This window comes from Pieris brassicae, chromosome 4 (genome assembly GCF_905147105.1).
Source record: "Pieris brassicae chromosome 4, ilPieBrab1.1, whole genome shotgun sequence".
NCBI classification, from domain to species: domain Eukaryota; kingdom Metazoa; phylum Arthropoda; class Insecta; order Lepidoptera; family Pieridae; genus Pieris; species Pieris brassicae.
Genome location: NC_059668.1, coordinates 2498351 through 2515883, shown reverse-complemented (window position 1 = coordinate 2515883; position 17533 = coordinate 2498351). Strand labels below are relative to the sequence as shown.

The 17533-nt window shown below is 31.1% G+C and overlaps 1 protein-coding gene across 2 annotated transcripts in view; it reads right to left on the bottom strand.

The window, feature by feature from the left end:
• LOC123708854 (chaoptin) overlaps positions 1–17533 on the bottom strand; it is a 62024-nt gene that overhangs the window by 30930 nt on the left and 13561 nt on the right. Inside the window, exon 2 of one of the 2 annotated variants that reach the window (XM_045659789.1) lies at positions 2547–2563. The exons of the other annotated variant lie outside the window; for it this stretch is intronic. The gene's annotated coding sequence lies outside the window, so the exon portion shown is untranslated. The remainder of the gene's footprint in view (positions 1–2546; positions 2564–17533) is intronic. 2 annotated transcript variants of the gene reach the window in all.

Below are 17533 nucleotides of genomic sequence, written 5' to 3'. Positions count from 1 at the left end.
TCATTTGGACAGCATCGCACTCATCAGCTAATCAAATTAGCCGTTAAGCTAAAGACTTCGATAAAACTATCAAACCGGTAGAACAATTGTAATGTTTGTTATGAATAGTCATGTTCCTTACGATATTTATCATACCGTGAAGTATTACATTACTACAAGACCTCAAAATAAATTATTTTCAGATTTATAACAAATGCGTTTAATTAAATATGTTACGTATGAATAATTTAATCCATTAACAAAGTCCTTTAACAACTTGTGAAAAATTTAATTTTTATATTTATTTCTCTAGTAAATAAGACAACTCTCCTAAAACGTATAAGATTTTGATTTTGAGATGGAATAGATTATGCATATTCTCAATCATACAGACTTGTAAACGTACTTATAAACTTTAATTTCCCTTGATTATTTTTATCATGTAGATAAAAATACATAGACAACATTTATGTATGAGCTAGTTACTAGTATCGATTTCCGATTTAGCTTCAAGACAGGAAGAGCCTAATTTCCTGCTGTCTCCACTGTTCAATCCAGCTTCGGTGTGAATAAATTATCTGTGTTCGAATATCCCGTTTGAAGGCCTTATTTCATATATCTTAGATATTTTTATTTATTTAATGTGGCCTTATTAAAGAAAAGATTTGTAATAAAAAAAATTGAATCAATACGTAACGTACGTAAGTAATATACTTTTTGTCCTGAATTACTTTTTATACAGAAGACCTAGTATGATGTGGGTATGATTTATATTTGATAATTATTTAGAAAATTCAAAACCATTTTTTTTTATTACAATTGAGCTTAGGATTTATGTGCCTTAATTATAAAGCCATGATCGATGGAGGAAAAATATGATTAAAGGGTGTATTAGAGAAAAAAAAGTGCGTGCGACCAAAGTACACATGTCAGAAGTGAAACTTCTTTGTAAATTAATTAATACTAAGGTAAAAGCTCCAATAGATGATCATGTACGAGTATTTGTATACTGTTTACACACTGTATACGTGCTTACGATAATATAAATAAGTAAAACACATATTTACTAACTTATTGTTTACTGCACAATACTTTATGCGACAGAAATGCCATCTAAAGTTCTCTCGTTTTCTTCAATCTCCTTTCTCACTCTCTCTCTCTCAATCGCTCTCGCCCTTTTCTTCGACAAAAACGCTGCAAATCTTCGTGATGTTTCCGTCAAAATTTTACGCCTAAAGAAGTTGCACTTCAAAAATATCTTTAATTACTATTTAATTAAAAAAAAACATTACATGGAATAATAATTAGATAAAAATAGGCATCATACGCCATAAAGGTTTCATTAATTTAATCTAAGGCGATGACACGTGTCCTATAACCCGGCTATGTTATGTTACTAATATTTATCCATTACAATAGCTCAAGGCAAGTTCAATGCAAATTTTGTCGCATTATACGCATGATTAAAAATATATCGGCTTTGAAGTATTATTTTGGCTTGTAAAATATATAAATTTATTCGACTTAATTAATAATATCTATCAAAATATTAAATTACGAGAACTACCGTGTTCTTTCAAGGGAAAGGTGATGAAATTTAAAGGCCAAAATAAATCAATGGTGCTACAACCTTTTTAAGTTGGGCCTCAGATTTATGTACCTGTTTCATGATCATTTGTTAATCTAATAGGCAAGTAGGTGTTCAGCCCTCTTTGTCTGACGCACGCCGTCAGTGCACAGCCGGGGACCGTACCTACGACCTCAGGGATGAGAGTCCACGCTGAAGCCATTAGGCCATCACCGTTCATTTAAAGGCAATGTTCTTATTATAATGACATTTTGATTACTAATATAACATTTGATTGGCTATTTTTATATGGCTTATTGTGCGGGTTTTTTATAATTAAAAAAACTGAATGTACTGAGTTTATTTAAATATATTATAATCTTGTAAAACCACTGTGTTGTCTAAGCTATATTTTTTGTTTACAAAAACCCAAACAACAGGCTATCGTATAAAACACGAGGTTATAAAAACCACGTATCACAGTTATTGAGCTGAAATCTCCTATCTTAATAATAAATCGTGTCGGCATACATGGTTGTAAGGATAAACCGAAATATGATCGCATCATAACGGCTTATCTTTATAAAAGCATAATTTGGATTCTTGAATGAATTATACAGAAAGCTAGACGCTCTAGGCAATAATTAAACAAATTTATAAAGAAAAACTTATTATTTAGCAAACTATCACATTTCTCACAACACCGGGCTCTCTTCTATATAAAAACTGCTTGTTAAAAAAATCTATCAGCTATGGCCAATTCTAAAGTAACAGGCGGTCAAGGGTTTAATTATTTTATCAATAACAGTCCGGTTGGGACAAAAGGCACCAATTCATTTTAAAAATCAAAGGAAAATATATTTAATCGTTTGGAATTCCACCGGAATTCCGTGGAAACGGCGGAAAACAGCCATAATAATACTACAACTTAACGTTTTTCCTTAAAATACTTATCGAGCTTCATTCATTTTATATTTTAAAAGACCTTAATGGTACTTACCACTTAGACAAGGCAATCTGTAAAAAAAAAACAATTTATTAAACACATATAATACTATAAAACAGAAAGAAGATATAAAATATATATAGATATAAAACAGAAGTTTTCAACTGACGTATTTAACAGTGAAGTGAGGTACTTAAGAATAGAAGTTAATTGTCTTCTTGAACTAAATTCTTGCAAATGGAACTAAATTACCTAGCATTCTGGCAATGCTACTTGGCACAGTTAAAACTTATGCATCACACTTTGAAAATATTATATTCATTTATAATGCAAATTTTAATTTTAATTATTTTATTTAGTTATTAACAAAAAGGTAGACAAAAAAAACGATCGTAATGTCAAAATTTCTTAGGGTAAAATAATAGTAGTAAAAAGCCGTAATTTTCTTCATTTGTTTATATTATTTTTGGGTTATTGAACTCACTCTACTTGAAGTTAATAATGAAATGTTTATACAAATACTTTGTTGCTTGTATATTACGTACTTAAATTTTAGCTGTATAGAATTTATATTTCTAATACTTGGATAGCATTTAGGTTTAACTAGCCAAAGTGGTTTTATTGGTTGCATCTCGCTCTGCTTTCAGGTGCAGAGGATCACGTGAATTTCCAGCTTGAATATCTAAATCATAAAAGTATTTGGCGTCAAATTTGGTCATAATTTTGCAGGTGATGAAATTACCTTGATTTAAATACGTAAGACTTAGTTTAACCGTGAGCAAATTCTTAAGCAAATGAGTTTATTTATACTATACCTTTGAAGTGACTATTAAAACTTAATCAAAATAATGTATCAAAAAATATCCAGCTTCTAATTATGTTTAGCTATTTATGTCACTATTTTATTATTACTATACAAAGTTGATAGCGGTAAAGTTAGACGTTAGCGGAAATCATTTAGTATTACATAGTTGTTGAAATTGCTTAACGTAACCCCAGACTGAGTTGTGATTAGTTAGTTCCACAACCCAATACTAATCGTCGTTAACGACCTCATAGTCAAGAGACCCTGAGAAATAGGTTAAAGCCAAATAGTTTATAATTACTTTCTACGCGATGTACTAAGCTCACTATCAGCTGATTACCTCCTAAGTTTTGCGATATTAGTATCTTCAAGCTTAAAGTTAAATTGAGTATCATTAATATGATTTGTGCTAAAACTAAGACAGTTAAGATTTCAACAACATATATATTCATTTAACGACTAATTACTGACTTTGTTAAGGAGTTCACGGATAGGTTGTTACTGTTCAGGATTTCAGAGAGCTGTAGCCTAGTCGCTACACAAGTCGTAAATCACAACCCTGAGGTCGTACGTCTTAGGTCGTGAATTCAAATAAAGGTACATCAATGGAATCCTCTTCCTATGTGTGCAAAGTGCTCGTAAGGTGAGGGAAACCGACGTGCCATAGACCCAAAAGTGGTCAGCGTGTCAGGCGCATAAAACTATTTGCCTATTAAGAAAAAAAGAACACGAAATCGGAGGCCCAGAACAAGAGGCACTCTAGTCTGCTTTGATTAAAAAATATAAATAAGTATTATATAATTCGTATGATTAATTTTAATATGTACTTCTTAATCGCCTAAGTAGGGTAAATATTTTTTTGTTGCTACCTACCGATGCTACTAATTTTTATTATTTCATATATGTAAAATTTATAACGTCATAATTTTTATTGTTTTAAGCATGCATGTTAAAATCATAAATAAATACACAAAACTATATATGTGATTGAACGACCATAACTCATCATGTTTCAAGTGTAGATTTTAAGTTTTTACTTGTTATGTTTATATTATGTTTTTAGTTTAGTTTTCTATTGAATTAGTATTAAGATACTGTAAAAATAGGAAATAAATAAATAAATGTTAATTGTTAACTATAATGTTGATAGTTAGTAGTTGTAGAAGTAGTTGATAGATCTACTAGATACTCGCAATCAAACGGAACGCACCGTCGTTGCCTCTTTTGTTTCTCCACTCCATCCCCTAAGCCCATTAACAGTTTAACATGCCAATCGAAAGCACTGAAGAAAATAAATAGTGCCAACTACCTAAGGTCCTAAGTTTACCATAAATGTTGAAGTGAAGCTTCTTTATCGGCGTTGGAAAATAAAATACCGTCACATTTTTGGTCTACGCGTCACATTTTACCGTTACGTGCCATCCTCCTTTCTTGTCCCTATCACGGTTGATTCGAAGAGATTCGAAGCCATTAATAACAAAAATATATAATAACGATAACAATGATAGTAATAAATCTATTACAATTAATGAAATTCTGTTATAATCTTAGTAATAAGGTCAAATGAAATAATTGTATTATTTGTATTCACGTCTATGATAATAAAAGCCTTTTGTTAAACTTTATCTAATTTTATTTTATTTAGCCAATAAGATAAGTTTCACTTCTTACGTGTCTACACTAGTACACGCACACATTTTTTTATATCGACCCACATTAGCACTTCGCTACCTACTGGTATTCGTACCCAAGCTATTAAGACCTTTAAGCTAACCACAACATACAATTCCTAATGAATATGGCAAACGCGCACTCACAATATCAACAGCAATACACAGTATTCCTGTAAATTGAGAATACGGATATGCATATGGAATGGGGTTAAACTTATGTCGGTGACTTGTGGGTAACGACAATACAGGACATAAATAAAACATGAGTCGTTTCGTAATCGATACAAATGAGATACGGCAGACCCCTGTAAGCGCCACATAATCATGAGACAGTTTCTGAATACCTTTTTAAGAAGAAAATTTAAGTATATAAGTTTCTACTAGTTCCTAAGGTTATTTGCGGTCTGAGGATAGGATTTCAGAAGGGTGATATTCAGGAGTGATTAAGCGATAAGTGTCCTGTATGTGAAAACCGTTTTGGGTTATATAGGAGAGTTAGAGCTATATCTCGTTTCTAAATGTCTCGAATTTAAGGTGAGATTTTGACGCATGAGACGAATGTAATGTTTATCTTTTATAATAATGTAATATTAAGAATACTTGCTTAAATCGGGACGCCTCGATTTTATTGTTCTGGTTCCAAAAGGTATATAAAAAATAATTTTATCGCCATTGAAGTAAAGTATTTAAACAGCCTACAGACTATTACTAGAAATATACTTTAGTTAAAGTAAATTATATATATTTTTCAGTTAAGAATAAACGGCTTTCATTCTGTTAAGAATTAACTAAACATCCGCGTCTAACTAATTAATACAATGTCAGTTTAGATTTTTCTAAATTATTAAATAACATTCTCGTTCTCAGGATTATAAAATATGGCAACATCATTTATATATAATATAAATCTGGAAAGGCAATTTAAATTTTTATTCCAAATATTCATATAGTAAAACCTTATTATATTCTGTAGTAGGTACCAATATGGTGAATGTAATAAACTCCTTTTATGCTCAACTAATAACTGTTATACCTAAGACAGTGAAGAATATAAGCTGCCTTAGTGTCCAAATACATATAAACCATATAAAAAAGGGTTGACATGACCCTTGCGGTCTATGAAAGGAAGACCCGCGATTATGTCCAGTTTAGCTTCCATTGAATGAGGATTATAAGGGTCTTCTCAAATGCTATTTAGATTTGCCCAGTGATGCGTGCTTAAGACGAATAATTCTCTTAATGGCGTGAAGATGGCGCTGCCAACCGGCATTTAATCTCCCTTATCTACACAAGATGATTTATAAGGAGTATTTATAATTTATGAAATTGATACACCAATCATAACTCACTGTCTTCGAACATACACCGTCTTTTTAATGTGGGAATCTATCTAACGAGGAGAAACCTGTTAATAATGTATTTATTGTTATCGTAATTATTGTTCTTTAACAAGGATATTATAGCATATTTTTTAAACATTTAACGTTTGCCGTTGCTCTGCGTAATTTACAAGCTATACCCACATTTATATAATAAAATTGATAGAATTTCTAACGACATCAAGTATGCGTAATGCGAATGTGCCAAAATTGTTAGATGTTCGTGAATTGCAAAGAACTAGAAGTAATAAAAGGACCTCTCAAGACAATATCAGGAACTAAAATTGGTTGCGTCCCAAATTACATATTAAAACAAAAATAATAAGGGATAAACACTACCAAACATGATATTTATCATCAGTAAATATGTTATAGGATACAGAATTATGTTGACTTGCTAAATGAAATAAAAATAACTTTTTAATAATCATTATTTTTAATACATATTCTTGTGCACTACCAAAAGGAGTTTAATTTCTGATAAACAAAGACAGTTATAAACTTACGGCATGGACAAACTTGTAGGAAATTTCATAAACTTACAAACAACTAGATTCTTCAATTTACTAAAGTCGCCAAGGGCTTTCAAGTTTTCTAGAGCTTTGCATAACACTTCAATCGCCGTTATTTTAAAAATAAAGTTTACCACCAAGCATAATATACATTAAAAGTTCAAATACATAATAATTTTTCATTAAAAAATAGAAGAAACGATTAGTTTTCGTCCTATTGGAAATATCGTATTTAAACTTAACCCACGTAGAAACATTGATGAATTCATTAAAAGTATGAATGTTCTTGTGTCATTAGCAAAAATATACATGCCATTTACAGGCTGTGTTCTAATAAAAAATATAAAGCCTTATTCGTTTTGGTTTACGCGAGTTCTATAAATATGAAAAAAATCTTCTTAAGTGGAGTAAAGTTCGATGGCCGTTGTTAGAGGGATCCTCGAATAAATGAAACTCTTTGTTCGAAGCTAAGTATAACCAGTCTTTAATCTTTTAAATCAAGAGCATTTTGTTATGCATGAAAAATATAACTCAGGTAAAAACACATATTATTAAAATGTTAATAAACTGAAAGCTAAGTTGTTTAACGTAAGGTTAAGAATGCTTTATAATAGTCATGTCATTGAAGTTTTATAAAAAGAAAAATATTTTATAAACGGAGACAGCGGAGAATAATTTGGTTAAAAGTGGTGTAAATATCTACATTAAGTGTAAGACAATAGTAATGTTAACATTACTTTTATTAGTTAATCTCCTAATATAAGAAAGAAATAAAAAGATAAATAAATCTTTAAATTTAAAAACTAAAACTTTCATAAAAAGTTCTTAAATAAAAGTGGATTAATCTCATTTGAAACATAATTAAACTTAAATACAGTTAGTTTTACATCCTGGAATTGCAAGAAAAGTGTAAACCGTTGCATTTTCTTGGAAACTTCACCTGTCCTTGTACCTGGTTAAAAACTAATCAACAGCTGTGGTCCGTTAGAGGCATTACATTACATTATCTATGGTTAGAATGTACCTTCGGTACTGTTACATGTTGTACATGTATCTGAACAAATAAAGAATTTTGAATTTTGAATTTTGTTAGTGCGTATTACCGCTCTGACAACCCCTAATGACGTTAGAGAAATGTTCGATTTTTATCTAAGTATCGATCATTGAATGATTCCGATAATCAATAATGTATGAGAAATAACCCATTTATTAATTTATACTATAAAAAATATGTATTCGTAAGTAGATAATATATAATTAATTGATAAATTTTTGCACCGTTTTAAGTAAAAATTACCTGTGTCAAGGCTTCTCAGCTCATCCATAACAACCATAACGCGACAAATTGTACTCACAATATTAAGAGATTACATTTTACAGAAATACACAATTTTTACAATTTAACAAATTACAATTTTTTTACTTAATACACAACTTTATTATTTTAAGGGAGATGATGGTTTACTACATAGTTTCTAGTGATAAATTGATGCATTTGATCTTTTGGAATGTAAGGCAAATAAATGATCAACGTAGTTATAGTTAGTTATTGTATTGTTATAAGTGCGTCAAAAGTCACATCATTGAAGTAGAAAGAGTACAACGTGCTATTCTCATCGTAGGCACCGGTCTTACTTAATACAAAGTGGCATATACTCATAAAAAGAGAAACGTTTATCTTAAATGCTATATTAAAGCAACATTCCCAACTAACGTTTGAGCCCATCACACTAACAAACGGCGTAAGGAAACAATTTGCTTTGCAAATGTATTTCATTCTCAACATTCGCATTTTTTATGCTTTCTTGGGTTATTTCAGTACAATATACTTTATTGTTACAGTATATACAGTCAAAGTTCTTTCACACACGTTTAATTTACACACCCGTACACTCACACACTCACACTCAAGCATGAGTGATGCTTTAAATTTATTACATAGTATGTAGACATCTCTTTGCCGATTATTTTCAATTCTGATGCTAGAAGTTCTATTATAGTCACTAGCCTCTTAATGAGAGGTCAAACATGCAGCATGTAAAACTTTAAAATGCAAATATGTATTATGATTGTCTCTTCACAATATTTGAAAAACTTTATTATTATTATATAAACGAAGTCGGTTTTATTATACTGGTTTTCATAATTTTGTCATATCATATTAGGGAGCGTTCAAGTATTACGTAACGAATTTGGGGGGGGGGGTCCTCTTGTAAAACGTCACGATGCGGAGCGGGGATAAAATTACGCGTTATTAATACTATTATTTTCGGTACTATACGTTATATTTAATAGTAAGTTTTAGGTATAAAGAGTCACTGTTACTATTGGATACAGAAAACGTTACGGCTTCTTTCATAGGGGGCCGTAATTTTTCATATTTTTGGTCAAGATTCTCCAAAAATTGCGTGACGTAATTCTTGAACGCTCCCTTAATTAATTATTATTATCAAAAATGCAATATCCTGTTAGAAGATATATATGGCTGACTTTCAGACGAAGGATAAATTGATAATATTTTCTACGTGTAGTAGATAAAGAAAGATATATATAATAAATTAATAAACATGGAAAGTCAAATAAAAATTCTCTTATAGACGTAATTAGTAACGACAAATTGATATAATTTCTCCATTGTATGCAAACAAAAACTACAATTGAAATGTTATTTCAAATTTAACCTTTATATGCAAATATCAACCAATATTTTTTCGTTAAACTCACTAAATATTTCATTTCACCGCACTCGTTGTCCGTATTGCATGTTCGTTATTGAACAGTTTTCGTAAAATGTAATATAGTGTTAAAATAAAATCTAAATTTTACGGAGCGTTTTATATGTTTTAGTAATGAGTTTTTATTTTATTTAAAAGCAGTGGCCTTATGTACATTTTTATTTTTATGTTCATATATGGATAAAGGCGGAGAGGTTAGATGTATACCGCAAGATGTCGGGTTATTAAGACAAAGCTCTAGGCTTCACCATATATACCTCATGCCTTACTTGCGTTAGTATTTATAACATTCTAGCTTTTTATTGTTGGGTTATCTTTTTCATAAGACACGAGTTTGTCTGCTTCTTTATCCCACAAAATTACGTGTTATATAGACACTCTTATACACCCTTAAGGATTAAGCTACAAAATCACAGCCACTCAACACTAACTATACAAAGGCAACCTAGCAAATTAAGAAATAATTTACGTTGTTCTGTGCAAATGTCAAATCTCAAATGTGCACATTTGTGAACAATGACGTCATAGTACCAGCTAAGTACAGTTAAGCACACAGTGACCCGAGTTAGTTCGGGTTTCCGGTTAGGCCCAATAGCGGTTATTACTCAAACCTCTCGCATGACCTAAATGAACTTCGCGACAATGTAGCTCAACTTATATCACTTGAATGAAATGCAACCTTGTCCTATATTAGGTCAAAAATACTAAATAAATATGTTTATTATCATTTTACATACAATCATTTTGTTTGTTCGTAACTTAAATACTAATTACGAGTCAAGAAAGTCTAAAACCTCAAGAAACCTGTTTTTTTATTTATTTTGCAAATAATATTTTTAGCTTTTGTGAACGGTTGCAACTGAAGCACTGCTATCATTTGATAGCGTTGTACTAAGCGATGGCAGATTTTGTATAGAAAATATCCAAAAGCCGTTCTTTTCTATAGAAAAATCGAATTCCTTAACATCGAATGAGATTCGATTACTGTGATGTAAATTATTTAATAGAGTTTGTTATAATTTCACAGATTACATTTTTTTTTACAAACAATGTTTTTCAAGAATTTTGTGGCTCATTTTTCATTGCATATGTTATATATCTGAATGCTTTATAATCAGTTACGATAAAATGACAATTTTGATTAAATACATAACACTATATACGTTACATAGATATTAGAAAAAGTCTTGAAATAGATACCTTGGAACGTAACCTTGTTTACTACGTGCTGCTAGATAAAATTTAAGGAATGTTTGAATAATTCATATAAATATTGACGAAAAACGATTGGAAAAAATAAAATATGTCATTTTGTGTTACGTTTTCAGTCACTCTTAACAATAAATCGTCAGTCTTGGAGAAAATCTTAAACTTGGTGTTAGTTTAATCAAATGAAGGAAGTCAGGTTACAAGTAGTCCAGGCAGCAGAATATACTAAGATGTTTAATGCTGGAAAATTGGTTTTACTTAGAAACCATGCTTTACATGGCATTTGAAAACAAGATTTCTAATTCTAGCACTACGATTTTCATCACAGAAAAGTGGAAAAAAAACAACAATTCAAAAAGCACATTTATGTTCTACGGTATTAATGCCACTTATTTTTTATTTATTTAGACTTGCCCTCTTAATTGTTAGCAGGTCTTCGTAAGTTATTATACACCGAAGTGTAAATAACTGAACATATTACGACTGAAATAATTTGAATATTTGCTCAAATATTTAGCGAAATCCAATTGTATTTCGTCGCACTGTTAGGAATTTTATATTTAAACTACACATAAAAGTGAAAACGTTTTCTATATTTAACGATGGAAAACTATGGGATAAATTGTATAACAATTGATTTTTTTTATCATTGCTTTATGCTCGTATGAAATGCGTAGCGTTGTGTAAATTGTTTCATTTATATATAGGCGTATTTCTATAAAACCTTCTAATATATAGACCTCACCTAATTCTAAACTTCCTCCTACCTATCATCTTCTTCCTAGGTTCTTTTTCATGGCATTTAGTGTATTTTCTTGGTCTTGGCTTGCATGCTCAGCAATGTGCTTGCTTCACTCCGGGCCACCGCTTTCAATTTCATAAAGCGCAAATGCCGCCCCACATGGAGTACTATTCTTCCACTTGGCCGAATTTAGCATAGAGCGGTTTGAATCGTTGACGAGCAATCCCATTCCGAGCGCCTTGATCATCGGCGCGAATTCTTGAAAGGCCGGCAACTCACTCACTCCTGGCATTGAGTGTCCAGGGAGGCGGTATCACTTAACATTAGGTGAGCCACCTGCCTGTTTGTCCACTGTGGTATAAAAAAATTCAATCCATTGAAGAGTAATAGGTACCATCTTTTTTTATGAACAAAGTCGTTTGGCAGGAATACACAGAAAGTGCATGCGTTTAGCGTACTTTTCCCACTTTCACTATAAAACTGATATAAGGTGCTCTATATGCCATGGTAACCTTTAGCATAAGTTGTTTTAAATAATATGGATTAAGAAAAAAATATTACAAATATTTTCCGCATATATGTATGTATAAAAAATATGGCAAATGATTGCTTTTAATTTTATTTATATTCAGAACTGGACACACGTTTTGCCGCAATTCCACCTGATGTTAAGTGAGAACTTGAATGATCTGAAGTTCTAGGAGTTCTTTTACTCCACTGTTTTCACAAGAAACGCATGTTAAAATCGTGGAGTGCGGAACTAGGGGATGTTCACAACGAAAGTATGAAACTCCAGCGTGCTTATAGACGAGCTTAGTTTGAAAAGGTTCAATGAATTTGTGTAGTTCCAAGGAGCATTCTCTGAAGTACAATCTATAATATATCGAGATGAATTTATCGTCAAAAAAACATGATAAAATGTATGTATGTAATATCCACACACATAATCAATAAGTATTTCATTCATAAATTGAGCCAATACCCAATCATACATTTCCATAATCCGCCCATCAGATCACATCGAAAGGCAATCGTCACTCATTTTAATATTCAAAATAAAGCCGGAGCCAATACGCTGATCCCAAGTGACAATCGTAACTGTATTACATTGCTTTTGATATATTTCCTAAAGATTTATTGCTTCCAGCGGATTTACAACTCTGACCGAAACTCTCAACCATATATTTGTTAGATTTTTATTGGCAATTTGTTGGCTCTTGTATCGGTTATTTACAAGTAAATTGAACTCTTTGGCTTCATGACCTTTAAAATAATGGGGCTGTTAGTGGAGTAATATTAACAAGTGGTTTTTGTAAACGCTTAAAGCCTTTGATCGCGATTAACTTAGTCTCACTGAGACCATTTCAAATTCTATGATGTATGATTGTTTAATAACGCTTGCATAGCCTTTAATTATATTTTATTTATTATGTATTGCGTAGCTTCATACATTATATGACCATAATCCGTATCATTACTTCCTACATTAGCAAGAAAAATAAACTATTTACTAAAATGTCTTCTCTGAAATGCGTATTCAAATTTCCAGTTTTGTTGTGTAAGATTACTAAGTTAATGAATACACCTATTTAAGAATAAACGCAATTAAAAGAAAAGGTTTTACGTTCTAACCAGAAGAGCATTTTATTACATTAATAATTGTAAAGCATACAAAAATATACAGACATAAATAACTTAACGTATGATATCATTCAATATTAAAGAAAAATTAAATGTTAAGGACAACCTCATTCCGAACCATATTCGGAATCGCGTAGGTTTCGTAACGCCTGACCGCAAAACAGACAAAGTCTGTTCAAAGGAAACTATCTATTTTCTCGCGAATATTCACCTGGCTATAAATCTAATTTGTTAGGGACTGTCTGGGGCCCCCACATTTCTATATCATTGATTTCTTTATAGTCCTTCTAACCTCCAAACCCAAGATAGGGTCTGAATTCAAATCGAACCAAGTAAATTTATTTTATGAATCAAGAAATTATACAACGCAATGCGTAAAGCATATTACCAAACTTAGACCTTGAACTGTCACTAAACATAAATGGCAATATCCAACGAAAATTATTTTTTTTTAATTATTATTTATTGTATTAAACCCGTAAGTTCAAACTAGACGCGAAGTCATTTTTAATACCCAGCATTTACATAGAAAATCTTGCTGGTCTGAGTCTCTGGTAAGAGTTAATTCCCGTGATCGTTTCGACCACATTTCTAAATAGGTTTTAATGACAAATTTCCTATATCGAGTTTTTTAGTTAAAAATAATTAATGGCCTTACCTGAAATAGAATCGATAATGATATATAATCTATACAAAATCAAAATCTCTAACTTACCTTCCTAGGTTTCATATAAAATATAAAAGTAAGAACGATGTATGAAAAATATCGCATGGAACAGAAAACCTGGCATTGATAAATATGACACTTCGAGCTAGAAAAATATCGCCAATGCATGCAAAATGCAATAGAATCTTTACAGCTTAGTGTATGATAAACTAACCTAGTTAATGTTATTGCAGATAAAAAGTATATTGTTTGTTAGTTTTTATTGAGCAAAAATATTTAAAGGTATTATTACTATGTATCTCTGTACTTAGTGTTGGCCTAGTGGCTTCAGCGTGCGACTCTCATCACTGAGGTCGTAGATTCGATCCCGGCTGTGCACCAATGAATTTTCTTTCTATGCGCGCATTTAACATTAACTCGAACGGTGAAGGAAAACATCGTGAGGAAACCGGCTTGCTTGAAGACCCAAAAAGTGGAAGGCGTGCGTCAGGCAAAGAAAGCTGATTAACAAATGATCATGAAACAGATACAGAAATCTGAGGCCCAGACCTAAAGAGGTTGTAGCGCCATTGATTAAAGCTTATTTTGATGATCCATTAATTTAATTAGTGGCTATGCTAAGCTTCGAATAATGGCTAAATCTAACATAATTAGTGAATTATATACTAGATTTATAACTGAAGACTTCCTAAACCAGCGATAAATTTCAAGTTCAATTTTTGTTTTAACGACATTAAACATTATTATTTAAGTAACTAAAAACCAAGTTAAATTAAATTTCTCGTATAAAATATGTGTTGTTTGTAAAATATCGAATCGCGCCTCAATCTCTTATTGACATAGTCAATATACGAGACACACTTTGCACAAATCATACATTGATTTCTTAAAAATTTTGCAACCAAATTTTTTCATTACATAATATTAACCTCGGCCCATATACCTGTTTTCAGAATTACCAAAACAATCAGTAGCATAAAATTTAGAACAATATGTAATAATATCTCCGTAATTAATCCTGCTTTGAAAGTAATCCCTGATTCCTATGTATATAATGTGTGGAGTTAGTTTCTTTCAGTTGTTGGAGTTTACTCCTTAAGAAACGATTTGAGTTATAAGGCCCCGTACGGAAATTTTATGAGGAGTAAAATCAAGTGTATCACGAAAAGTTGAGGCGTTACGTAGAAAGAGACAAACATATATATCTGTAGGATTGAACGTGTAAAAGAATGATTCCATCTCATTCTCTCTCTAAAATTGGATTTGTATAAATTGAACACAATTGTTATTATTATTTATATTGTTTTGTTACATACTTTATGTAATACGCTTTATTGAAATAATATAAATAATCCGAATAATTACAGATATATGTTGTTGTTTCTCTTATCATTTTAGCAGATGCGTTCATTTACCCTTTTTTTTCTATTCGATATATATCATAATTATCGTTCGTAAGGAGTAAACTCCAATCGTGCGTCGTAGCTGACATACACACACTTTTTTTTAAATATATAGTGATATTTATTCACAAACTATTTTGAAAAATGTATAGCTCTGTGATGACTGGCCAGCCCTTTAGTATCATATATTACCTTAAAGTAATTATATATATTCTTTATAACAGGCAAAACCATAGACAAAACCTTGTTGTTTATAAAAAGTATGAATTTCTGACAAATTTTCCTTTCACGACTCGAGACGTAAGATAATCGAAAATCGACCTGATTAATGACACAATTTCGAGACAAAAGATCTCATTTGTAATTTCTGTCTGTGCACCGAAGTGTGTTTTAATGCGTCTATTTATTCGCTTTAAAACGATAATATCAAAGTCACTTGAGGTCATGAGTCACTGTTCCGTAGTCTTTCGTAATTGGGGTCTTCTATGTCTGTTTTTCTTTCTCTGGGGAATGATTATAAATACTAAGCTAATGGCCAATATTTGCGTTTAATTATATAATGCTTCATAATCACTTCAAAAATTCACTTTCTTTTCATGCTTAACCTTTCTTTATTATTCTTCTACTACTACAAGGTGTAATTATTAATTTTCCTAATAATGGACATGTCTCCAGTATTTCAAATTTAAATTTAGAATTACTAAAATATAGTCATGAAAAGCGTCAACACAGAGTATCAACATCTCAGCGAGACCTTTTTTTCAGTTTTTTTCGGAATATCCAGTTAACTTTCAACTTGCCTTATTGATCTCACTAGGATCAAAAATATTTATATCTTTAAATCAAGTCTTTATTAGAAACAGAATTTATTTTATTACGATTAGTAGTACCAATAAGCTCTTTAAATTTTTACTACTGCAACTTTTACAAGGAAAGAACTTGAAGTTATATTTGAATTAAGAAATGAATTCACAAGTACCTACTTTTGAACGGTTTTACATTAAATATTTGATAGTACAGTATTATTATTATGAACAGAATTACTCATCTTTTATCTTTAACAAGGCCGACTTTAGCGGACCGATTGATAAATTGTAAATAATCAGCTGATTTATTATTTTTACAGGCAATCAAACCTGCAGGTTATACATTTCTTACTAAGCCATGCAAGTAAAAATAAATATATAAAGTTTACGTAGAATCTCAGTATGAGCTGAGAAATGTTAACAACTTGCGTTTGAAATAATTCGCTTACCGTTCAAGCAGCTACTATACTACACTTTAAACAAACCTACCGTTAAAGTAACTCACGCAATATACTGTTTTTTGTTTAAAATTATTTCATTATAGCTGTTCTATGAATGGTGCCAGCCAGTATTACGTTTCAGAAAGCAATTCTTAATAATCTAAAAAACAAAACCTCTCCATTTGTTAAAAGATTGTCGAAATTGGGAATCTTGATACATTTTGACTCAAAAGTAATGTCTTTTGATCCCTTGGGAGTAGAGACTCTTGTGCCGTTGGGTTCAAGTGAACAGGCGCTAATTAAAGATTTAACTTGGCGTACGAATAGTACCTACTGGTAACCCAAGAGGTGGTGCTTTCCTCGCTCGACGAATAAGTATCGCAATATGGCGAGGAAATGTTGCCAGCGTTAAAGGTACGCAGGGACCAAACTTTAAATTTGCTTTAATAGTCTATTTATTAATTAAATTTTATTAAAATTATATAGGTTAAGAATATTGTAAATATATTGTACACTGTAACGTCACGGCGATTTAACGACCAACTTCTTAAAGCGTCAAAATCAATTGGCTTTGGTTGGTTTAACTTGTCTTCTATACAATGATATACTTTACATAGCATTACAGCATATACTTACATAAAGTACTTTTTAATTTGCTAAAATTAGTAAAAACTGCGCAGCTGTGTACGTTGTTTTGTTCCTATATTATCCTAGCCCGCAATAAACTCGACTGTCGGCATCATACATACGAACTTTCTTAAAAAAATTGTTCTTTTGTTTACAAATTGGGATTGTTTGCACGTGTAGACAGTTGTTAACCATGACTTATAAGTAGGAGTCATTATTATCTTTACGTTCTACTTATCTCCGTTTAACGACAACTATCTATAACGCCAAAAAATTTACAGTCCCTTCAGTGTTTTTACATAGAGTTTACACTGTACTGTATATTTGTGTATAGGAAATAAATATAATTTATTTTGTCTTATTATTAAAAAGATTTTTTTCGATACACTGAAATAAATCGCA